The following is a 10,984-nucleotide window of genomic DNA, read 5'->3' on the forward strand; positions in this document are numbered from 1 at the left end:
CCACTCCAGTCCATACTTCACTCTGCTGCCCGGATCATTTTCCTACAAAAACATTCAAGATATGTCTCCCCACTCCTCAGAAAACACCAGGGGTTGCCCACCCACCTCTCCATTAAAGAAAAACTCCTCACCATTGGCTTTAAAGCAATCTACCACCTTGTTCCCTTCTATTCATTCATTCATTCATTCAATAGTATTTATTGAGCGCTTACTGTGTGCAGAGCACTGTACTAAGCTCTTGGAATGAACAAGTCGGCAACAGATAGAGACAGTCCCTGCCATTTGACGGGCTTACAGTCTAATCGGGGGAGACAGGCAGACAAGAACAATGGCAATAAATAGAGTCGGGGGAAGAACATCTCGTAAAAACAATGGCAACTAAATAGAATCAAGGCGATGTACATTTCATTAACAAAATAAATAGGGTAATGAAAATATATACAGTTGAGCAGACGAGTATAGTGTTGAGGGGATGGGAAGGGAGAGGGGGAGGAGCAGAAGGGAATGGGGGGAAAAGAGGGTTTAGCTGCAGAGAGGTGAAGGGGGGGCAGTAGAGGGAGTAGAGGGAGAAGGGGAGCTCAGTCTGGGAAGGCCTCTTGGAGGAGGTGAGTTTAAGTAGGGTTTTGAAGAGGGGAAGAGAATCAGTTTGGCGGAGGTGAGGAGGGAGGGCGTTCCAGGACCGCGGGAGGATGTGGCCCAGGGGTCGACGGTGGGATAGGCGAGACCGAGGGACGGTGAGGAGATGGGCAGCAGAGGAGTGGAGCGTGCGGGGTAGGCAGTAGAAAGAGAGAAGGGAGGAGAGGCAGGAAGGGGCAAGGTGCTGGAGAGCCTTGAAGCCTAGAGTGAGGAGTTTTTGTTCGGAGTGGAGGTCAATAGGCAACCACTGGAGGTGTTTAAGAAGGGGAGTGACATGCCCAGATCATTTCTGCAGGAAGATGAGCCAGGCAGTGGAGTGAAGAATAGCCTGGAGCGGGGCGAGAGAGGAGGAAGGGAGATCAGAGAGAAGGCTGACACAGTAGTCTAGCCGGGATATAATGAGAGCCCGTACCAGTAAGGTAGCCGTTTGAGTAGAGAGGAAAGGGTGGATCTTGGCGATATTGTAAAGGTGAAACCGGCAGGTCTTGCTAATGGATAGGATGTGTGGGGTGAATGAGAGAGACAAGTCAAAGATGACACCAAGGTTGCGGGCCTGAGAGACGGGAAGGATGGTCGTGCCATCCACGGTGATAGGGAAGTCTGGGAGAGGACCGGGTTTGGGAGAGAAGATGAGGAGCTCAGTCTTGCTCATGTTGAGTTTTAGGTGGCGGGCCGACATCCAGCTGGAGACATCCTGGAGGCAGGAAGAGATGCGAGCCTGAAGGGAGGGGGAGAGGACAGGAGCAGAGATGTAGATCTGTGTGTCATCTGCGTAGAGATGGTAGTCAAAGCCGTGAGAGCGAATGAGTTCACCAAGGGAGTGAGTGTAAATGGAGAACAGAAGAGGGCCAAGAACTGACCCTTGAGGAACTCCAACAGTTAAAGGATGGGAGGGGGAGGAGGCGCCTGCGAAAGAGACCGAGAATGACCGGCCAGAGAGATAAGAGGAGAACCAGGAGAGGACGGAGTCCATGAAACCAAAGTGAGATAAGGTGTGGAGGAGGAGGGGATGGTTGACAGTGTCAAAGGCAGCAGAGAGGTCAAGGAGGATTAGAATGGAGTAGGAGCCATTGGATTTGGCAAGAAGGAGGTCATGGGTTACCTTAGAGAGAGCAGTCTCGGTAGGGTGGAGGGGACGGAAGCCAGATTGGAGGGGGTCCAAGAGAGAATGGGAGTTAAGGAATTCTAGGCAGTGATTGTTGACAACTCATTCTAGGATTTTGGAGAGGAAGGGTAGTAGGGAGTTAGGGTGATAACTGGAAGGGGAAGTGGGGTCTACCTCACCTCACTCCTCTCTTTCTACAACCCAACTCGCATGCATCACGTCTCTAATGCCAACCTCCTCACTTGTCTCCATCTCGCCTCTCTCACCACCGACGCCTAACCCACATCCTGCCTCTAGCCTGGAACGTCTCCTCAAATCTGACAATTACTCTCCCCCACTTCAAAGCCTTACTGAGGGCACATCTCCGCCAAGAGGCTTTCCCAGCCTAAGCCCCGCTGGTTAAGGTCTTCATAGACCTTCTGGATAGTTGTATGCATGCCTTGTTGAGCGTAGCATGTGGTGACTGGATTAGATCCAAATACCATCAAGCCATTACTGTTTCCTCTTGGAACTGAGCTTAATGTTTTTCTAACTTGATCACCAACCCAATACTAGAATTTCTGAGGTGGTCTGCCAACCCAGTGAACATGTAGTCAGCACCATTTTCTTCCAAATATGACAATGAGTATGAGGTCTTCCTGCTCTGGACCGTAAGCTCACTGTGGGCAGGGTATTTGTTTATCACTCACTGTACTCTCTCAAGTGCTTAGTATAGTGCTCTCCTCCATAAAATATGACTGACTGACTGAAAGCATGCAGTAGACCATACTGTTAAGGAAGATTATTTCTACTTCTAGACATCAGAAAATCAGTCTAAAATGGGATAGTGAAATCAGATTACATCCATTAGCCCTCCTCGATCAAATACAGAGTTGGTAGTTGATCAAAGATGATGCTATTGATGGCAAAATTCTCTCAGGTTATGTCAGTGTGACAGAGAAGACCAATACATAACTGACAATACCTTTTGCAAACAGAAAACGTCCTTTGCTCCATCTCATTTACACCCCTGTCCCTAGCATTATATTCATTACTCCCCCTTTGATTAACACTCTTCCACAAGGCAAGGTCAAAAAGTCTTCCCTTTTCTAATTGCTGAACCCTGATCTGATTTTTGACACCTTCCCCCAGCTGTACATGGTCACACTATACAATGTATTTAGATAGTTACTCTAGATCTAGGCTTTAAAGGGATACAGAGAATGAGAAATAATTTGTTGCAGTTGGAGCTGCCTTGGTATCCAGTAAGTCTATTATTTTCAGTTGGACCAAAGATGGTAATGTAAAATGTGCATGACAAGGAGAGATGAATATCTGCTTTGAAAAGCACTTCTTGCTTTTTAATGGCCTTCAGAGTCCCTAATCTTCTCTGTAGGCAGTACTAAAGACTCTAATTTCAGCTCCATTTGCTACTTCTCTGTGGAAATGAGACTCCAGGTCCAACACACAGTGGCATATTCACACTCATCAAGAGGCTCTGGGCCACTGGATCCTCACCACTCCCTGAAAACCTGTTGCCACACATGAAATAGGCTGTTAAAAAGGAAGCCAAATATAAGAGATCATGGGTCTCCTTGCCTACCCTGTCCTTTCCTGGTTCTTTTCATCTCTCTGGATGGCTCCTTCTCATCCTCTTTCACCATTTCCTCCTCTGCCTATCTACCCCTAACTGAAGGGGACCCTCAAGACTCAGTTCTGCATCCCCTCCTATTTTCCATTTACATTCATTAATTTTGGAGGATTCATTCCCTCCTATTGGTTCAACTACCATTTCACTGAGGATGCATCGCAAATCTACCTCTGCAGCCATAGCCTTTCTCTTCAGCAGTCTCAGTAACTCCTGTTTCTAGGACATGATGCTGCTGCTGCTGCTGATGGTATTTGTGAAGTGCTTACTATGTGCCAAGCACTGTTCTAAGCACTGGAGTAGATACAAGGTAATCAGGTTGTCCCACGTGGGGCTCACAGTCTTAATCCTCATTTTACAGACAAGGCAACTGAAGCACAGAGAAGCGAAGTGTCTTGCCCAAAGTCACACAGCTGACAAGTGGCGGAGCCGGGATTAGAAGCCATGAGCTTCGACTCCCACGCCTCTTCTCTAACCACGGAGCCATCTCTAAGACATCTCTACTTGAATGTCCAACCAAAACTTAACATGGCCCAAACTGAACTCTTTGTCTTCCTGCCTAATTGCTCTCTTCCCCCCAACTCAGATAACAGTGTAGATAATACCTCTTCATTCTCTGCCTCATAAGCTCAAAATTTGGGCATTATCCTCAACTCACTTCTCTCATTCTTCTGAATAATCAACGGCATATATTGAGCACTTACAGTTTGCAGATCACTGTGCTCAGTGTTTGTACACCATGCGTATTGTCCAATCAATCTATCTGTCCTTTCTATCTTCACAACATCTCTAGAATCCAACCCTTCCTCTCCATCCAGTCTGTTATTCCACCAGTCATATTCCACCTCAAATGCTACATCAATTTCCATTCTACGGTCCCTGCCCCAGCCCCTCCAACTCTCCACATTCCACTCTACTGTTTAGATCATTTTTCTGAAAAATAATTCTACATGTCTCCCCGTTGGGCAAAACCTCCATTGGATGCCCTTCCATCTCTACATCAAACAGAAATCATTTACCATTGACTTTAAGACAGTCAATCAATTCTCCCCTTCCTGCCTTGTCTCACTCATTCCTCACTACAACCCAGTCCATACATTTTGTTCTTCTATCATTGACCTACCCGATGTACTTTAACATTCAATTATATTTATCGAGCACCTACTTTGTGCAGAGCACTGTACTGAGCACATGGGAGAGTACAATATAACAGTATAACAGAGCTGACAGACACAATCCCCTTCCACAACAAAGGGGACTTCATATCATCTCTTTCCCCATCACCCCATGCTCACATCCTCCCTCCTGCCTGGAATTCCCTCCTTCTTCGTGCCCAACAGACCACCACTCTCCTCATCTTCCAAGTTCTATTAAGATCAGATCTCCTCCAAGAAGCCTTCGCCAACTAACCTTTCATGCCCCGACCCTATTCTACCTCCCTTCTGCATCGCCTACACACTTGGGTCTGTTTGTTCATGTATTCGTTCATTCATTCCAGCATATTTATTGAGCGCTTACTGTGAGCAGAGTGACCCCAAAGCACCTATGTACATATCCTTATACTCAGCTGCTTCTCCTATCCATAAATTATTTTAATGTCCATTTCCCCCAGTATGTTGTAAACTCCTTGATGACAAGGTCCATGGCTACTAATTTCTTTGACACTGCACTCTCCCGAGCACCTAGTACAGTGTTCTGCACACAATTTGTGTTCAGTAAGTACCACGGATTGACCTTTGATTGACCCTACCTCCCGGTCCCATGCTCTTTCCACTCCGCCTCGCTGCACCGTGCAGAGAAAACGCAAGCCACCCAGCCAACTCCGGAAAGCAGCCAGAGCCAAAATGGAACACATTTCTTATAAAAGGATCCTTACCTCTCTTACCCAGGTAGCTTTGGAACAATTCTAGTAAAGTGTCACTCAACCTTTTCACGGCAGAGCCTTAAAGATAGTCAACCTATGCTTCTCAAGGGTCTGATACCCAGGAAAATATTAATCCAGAGACTAGAAATCATGGAGCAAATTTTTCCATACCATAGGGCCAATCTAACTGGTGGACTGGGATCCAGCAAATGCCCAGATGATATCAAAACGGGTGCTGATCAGGAGCCTTTGAATTTCTACTGCTTCCCATTCATCAACTTCTGCTAGCCACTGACTCAAGCTGTCAGTGACAGGGGTGCAGAGATGATTGGCCCGGTGGGGTTTGGGCTACCTCCAGCTGCTCCCTGTTGGTTGCCTGGGCAATCCGAGTGACGTTGAAAGTGAGGCAGGGGAATGGAGCATTTATCTTGCCAGAGTTTGGGCCCAAGGGCTCCTGGCAACAGATCTCTGCAAGGATGAGGAAACTGGATGTGGTCTCAAGAACAGAGGGATCCCATTCCGACCAGCAGTGTGGGGACATGAGGTGGAGCCATCGCTCTGGATCCACTTTTGGAGTCCTCTGGATCCAGGAGGTATGGCTGGCCAGCCTCAACTTCCCACTTTTTATTTTCCTTTTCATGTTATTTGTTAAGCGCTCACTACATCCTGGGCATTATACTAAGCGCTGAGGTAGCTAGAAGCTAATTAGGTTAGACACAGTCCCTGTCCCCCATGGGGCTCGCTGACTTAATCTTCATTTTACAGATGAGGTAAATGAGGCCCAGAGAAGTTAAGTGACTTGTCCAAAGTCACCTGGCACACAAGTGGTAGTCCCAGGATTAGAACGCAGGTCCTCCTGACTCCCAGGCCTGTGCTATATCCACTGAGCCACCCTGCTCTGCCCCCTAAAAACAGTTGGGATAAAGCTATTGCTCGCCCCATTCTTCCTTACTTTGCTAATGCCCTACTACAACCTACTACTTTGGTCCTCTTAATGCCAACCTACTCACAGTCCCGTAATCTCATCTCCCACCATCAATCTTGCGTTCACGTCCTCACTCTTACCTGGAACTCTCTCCCCTTTATCTCTGACAGTTCACCACTTTCCCCACCTTCAAAACCTTCCTAAAAGCACATCTCGAATAAGCTTTATTATTATTATTATTCTTTGGTGCTTTCTAGATGCTTGCTGTGTGCCAAGCATTGTTCTAAGTGCTGGGGTAGATATAAGTTAATCAAGTTGGACACAGCCCCTGTCCCACATGGGGCTCACACTCTTACTCCCCGTTTTACAGATGAGGCAATTGAGGCCTAGGAAAGTTGAGTGATTTGCCCAAGATCACCAGCAGACATGTGGTAGAGGTAGGATTAGAACCCAGGTCCTTCTGACTCTCAGGCCTGTGCTCTATCCACTAAGCTATGCTGCTTCTCTAACCTTCCTTGGCTAAACCCTCATTTTTTCTATTTGTCCTCCTTTCTGCATCATCTCTGCACTCAGATCTGTATTCGTTAATCCGCTCATCTTCACCCCCATCCTCAGCCCACAGCATTGATGTACCTATAACTGTATGCTGCCATTTCCTCGATTAGTAATTTATTCACATAATAATAATAATAATGTTGGTATTTGTTAACCGCTAAGTGCAAAGCACTGTTCTAAATGCTGGGGTAGGTACAAGGTGATCAGGTTGTCCCAGTGGGACTCACAGTCTTAGTCCCCATTTTACCGATGAGGTAACCGAGGCACAGAGAAGTGAAGTGACTTGCCCAAACTCACACAGCTGACAAATGGTGGAGGCAGGATTAGAACCCATGACCTTTGACTCCCAAGCCCTTGCTCTTTCCACTGAACCAAGCTGATTCTCTATGTTTCTTTCCCCATCTATTCTGTAAGCTCCTTGAGGGGAGAAATCATGTCTGCCTATTTGATTTTATCGAACTCTCCCAAATATTCGGTATTGAGCTTCTTATGCAGTAAGTGCTAGATAAACACCACTGACTGATTTCTTGATTGATTTTCTCCTCGGGGCCAATCGCATAGGGCAGTTGACTCATTCCCCCTGTGGAGTTGACATATGTTGTAAATACCAGAAACAATACCTCTAGAATTCCATCTGCTATTCAAAACTCAGGATACAAAATCTTTCATAGGAGCTTATTCTCATACATCTATGAGGAAAAAAAATTCTAAGTCTGACCCAATTAGAGCAGGCTTCTAGGAACTAGTTTATCACTTAGCTCACTCTGGGAATATCGTAATCACATACTGTAGAATAAACAATGAGGGTTTAACCTTAAGTATATACCGCCAGAAGAAAACCTTAATTAGAAAAGATTGAAGTCGACTGATAATTACAGCCGCACAATTCACGCCTCCATAGTTAAAGTTTGAGTCAGTGTTTCCAATATAAACCATTATTTTCTGGAGTTTATAACTCAACTATAAAAATTTCACTTCAGCCTAAACAGGCAAATCTATCCAATATGGCCATAACCGGGCACAATTACATCCACGACCAAATTTGTTGGAGAAAATTAAGCCTATGGATTGCTTTCAGATGTAACAATAGAATGGGAAACAATGTTCCTCTATTGTTGTGAATAAATGTCAAAGTAATTTGAAGGAAAAAAAGGTAGGAACCAATTCTTGAACTTTCAGAGCTAAAAGAAATCAGTCTACAGTACATTGATTTTTGCACTTCAGTGCATTTCCTGGAGTCAATTGAGAGAGGAAAAAGAACTACACAAATGCTAAAGTAGAGGAATTTTATAAGGTATATCTAGGTGAGCATGAACCACAGGGTATATAGAAAATTACGAGCGAGGCTAATCTTGTAAGGTTTTGAATAGGAATTCCAGGCTCCACAGGGTGTGAGATATTCATATAGGTTTCAGAAAAGTATTCCTATTTTCAGAAATTGTCTTACATGGGGTAGTCTAACATAATTAATCAATTAGAGGCTTTAGGATGAGGCTCCTCTATATGAGAAAAAACAACTGCGGTGAGCTAGGGGGAACTAGAAAGTCAAAATTCCATATCTGTGAAAGTCTTTTTTATTACTTACGATGTCTTTATGTTTGCTTTCTATTCAGAAAGAGTATTTAAATCTCTGAACACATCTGCTGTGTGACCTTGGACAAGTCACTTAACTTCTATGTGCCACAGTTACCTTATCTGTAAAAGGGGAATTAAGAATGTTAACCCTATGTGGGATCCAACCTGATTGGCTTGTCTCTTTCCCAGGTGAGTGCCGGGAACGGAGTCATCGCATAATAAATATCAAGAAAAAGTCACAAAATCATACAAAATTAATACCTCGGAGCAAAGACCAGAGATTCCGATTTTCATCCCTAATTTCAGGATTCCAACTGAATGTATTATAGGTATAGATAGATTCTAAAGGTCAATCTATCTTTAAAAGAAAGATTATAGTACGTCTGGAGCTCCATTAAATATTAGGAATTACGAAAGACTCCTTTCTGATTAAGAGCAAGTCAACCTATCCATCAATAGTGCTTATTGAGTGCTTACTGGGAGTGGAATATAGTATTCAACACTTGGGAGAGTACAGTAAAGTAGACCCAATTCCTCCCCTCAAAGAGCTTACAATCTACCTGGAGCAATTCGACCTCTTTATACGTATTGGTGAAATCTGAAGTCACCATTTATGATTTAAATCAACAGGACGTTCGTACTCTACGGCCTTAACATAGAAATGGAAACAGAGCTTTGACCCAGGCCAGGGCAGGTCCTTATACAAATGGCATGCTCCGTCACAACATTCTGAATTTCAACACTGCTACTCTGTTCTTTGGAGAAGCAAATTTGTAGAAAGAAAACTACTAAGTTGACAGGAATTCATAGTAGGAGGAGGAGGGAGAGGAGGAAGAAGCGAGTAATAGGAAGAGGAGGAGGAGGAAGGGTAATTGGAGAAGGAAGAGTTATTCATTCAATCGTATTTATTGAGTGCTTACTGTGTGCAGAGCAGGAGAAGGAGAAAGACGAGGAAAAGGAAGAGTAATATTACTGAGGAAGCCCTTCCAAGAGAGCACTGTTTTAAGCTCTGGGAGAGAATCCACCAGTGGTAATTAAACCCAGTCCCTGTCCTTCATAGGCTCATAATCTGAGAGTTTAAATAAGGAGAAGAGATTAGAGACAGGTGGATCAGGAGTGACGAAACCCCAAAAGACACCACATACAAATCGACAAAATGGCTCCAAATCAGAGTAGGGGTTGAGGTATCTGAGAGCCCAGGTGACCAGTTCCTCGCTCCAACTCAATGGGCAGGGAGCAGGCTGGGTGTAGGGGCCTTAGTGGCAGGAGGGAAGGCGTTAGTTACCCGGGTCCTTAACTCAGCTGAAGCCAAAGGGCCCAAAATTGTGTGAAAGAAGCGAGTTTTGTATAAATTATTTGTATATTTTATTACCCGATTTATTTTGTTAATGAGGTGTCCATCCCCTTGATTCTATTTATCTTGATGATGTTGTTTTTGTTTCATTCTGTTTTGCTCTGCCGTCTGTCTCCCCTGTTTAGATGGCGAGCCCGTCATTGGGCAGGGATTGTCTCTATCTGTTGCCGAATCATACTTTCTGAGTGCTTAGTCCAGTGCTCTGCACATAGTAAGCGCTCAATAAATACTATTGAATGAATGAATGAGTTGGTAGACTCATTCTCTAACTGAACTGAGGTAACAGACTCCACCGTGTCCAAAACAGAACTCCTCATCTTTCCACCAAACACCTCATCGCTCTATTCTTACCATATCAGTAGATCTCATCACCATCCTCCCCATCCCAGAAGCCCACACGGTTGATGTCATCCTCCATTTTCTGCTTCATTCAATGCTCAACTGCCAAATCCTTCCATTTTTTTCCCCTACGTCTCCCAGATCCTTCTCTACCTCCTCTTCCTTCTCCAATCAATCACTCAATCACTCAGTCAGTGATATTTAATAATAATGTTGGTATTTTCTAAGTGCTTACTATGTGCAGAGCACTGTTCTAAGCGCTGGGGTAGATACAGGGTAATCAGATTGTCCCACGAGAGACTCACAGTTAAACCCTATTTTACAGATGAGAGAACTGAGGCACAGAGAAGTTAAGTGACTTGCCCACAGTCACACAGCTGACAAGTGGCAGAGCAGGGATTTGAACCCATGAACTCTGACTCCCAAGCCCGGGTTCTTTCCATTGAGCCACACTGCTTCTCTGTAGTCTATTTATTGTGCAGTTACTGTGTGCCAAGCACTGTACTAAGCACTGGGGAGAAGGAGCATGGAGCAGTGGATAGAGTACGGGCCTGGGAGCCAGAAGGCCCATTCAACCACCTGTCTGTGTGACCTGGGGCGAGTCACTTCACTTCTCTACGCCTCCGTCACCTCATCTGTAAAATGGGGATTGAGAGTGTGAGTCCCACGTGGGACAGGGACTATGTCCAACCCAATCTGCCTGTATCCACCCCACGCTTAGTACAATGTCTGGCACATAGTAAGCACTTAATAAAAACCATAATAATTACACTACAAGAGAGTTGGTAGAGCAGTCTCGTCCTCTGCCCATAAGGTGGAGGAGTGATGCAGAGGGGAGAAGGAGTAACGAAAATGAGGGCTTAGTTGGGGTAGGCATCTTAGAAGAGTGGTGGTTAATAATAATAATGACAGTATTTTTTAAGTGCTTACTATGCACCAAGCACTGTTCTAAGAGCTGGGGTAGATCCAAGGTGATCAGGTTGTCCCAGGATGGGCTCGCGGTC

The sequence above is a fragment of the Ornithorhynchus anatinus genome, chromosome 4 (assembly GCF_004115215.2).
Source record: "Ornithorhynchus anatinus isolate Pmale09 chromosome 4, mOrnAna1.pri.v4, whole genome shotgun sequence".
In the NCBI taxonomy this organism is placed as follows: Eukaryota; Metazoa; Chordata; class Mammalia; order Monotremata; family Ornithorhynchidae; genus Ornithorhynchus; species Ornithorhynchus anatinus.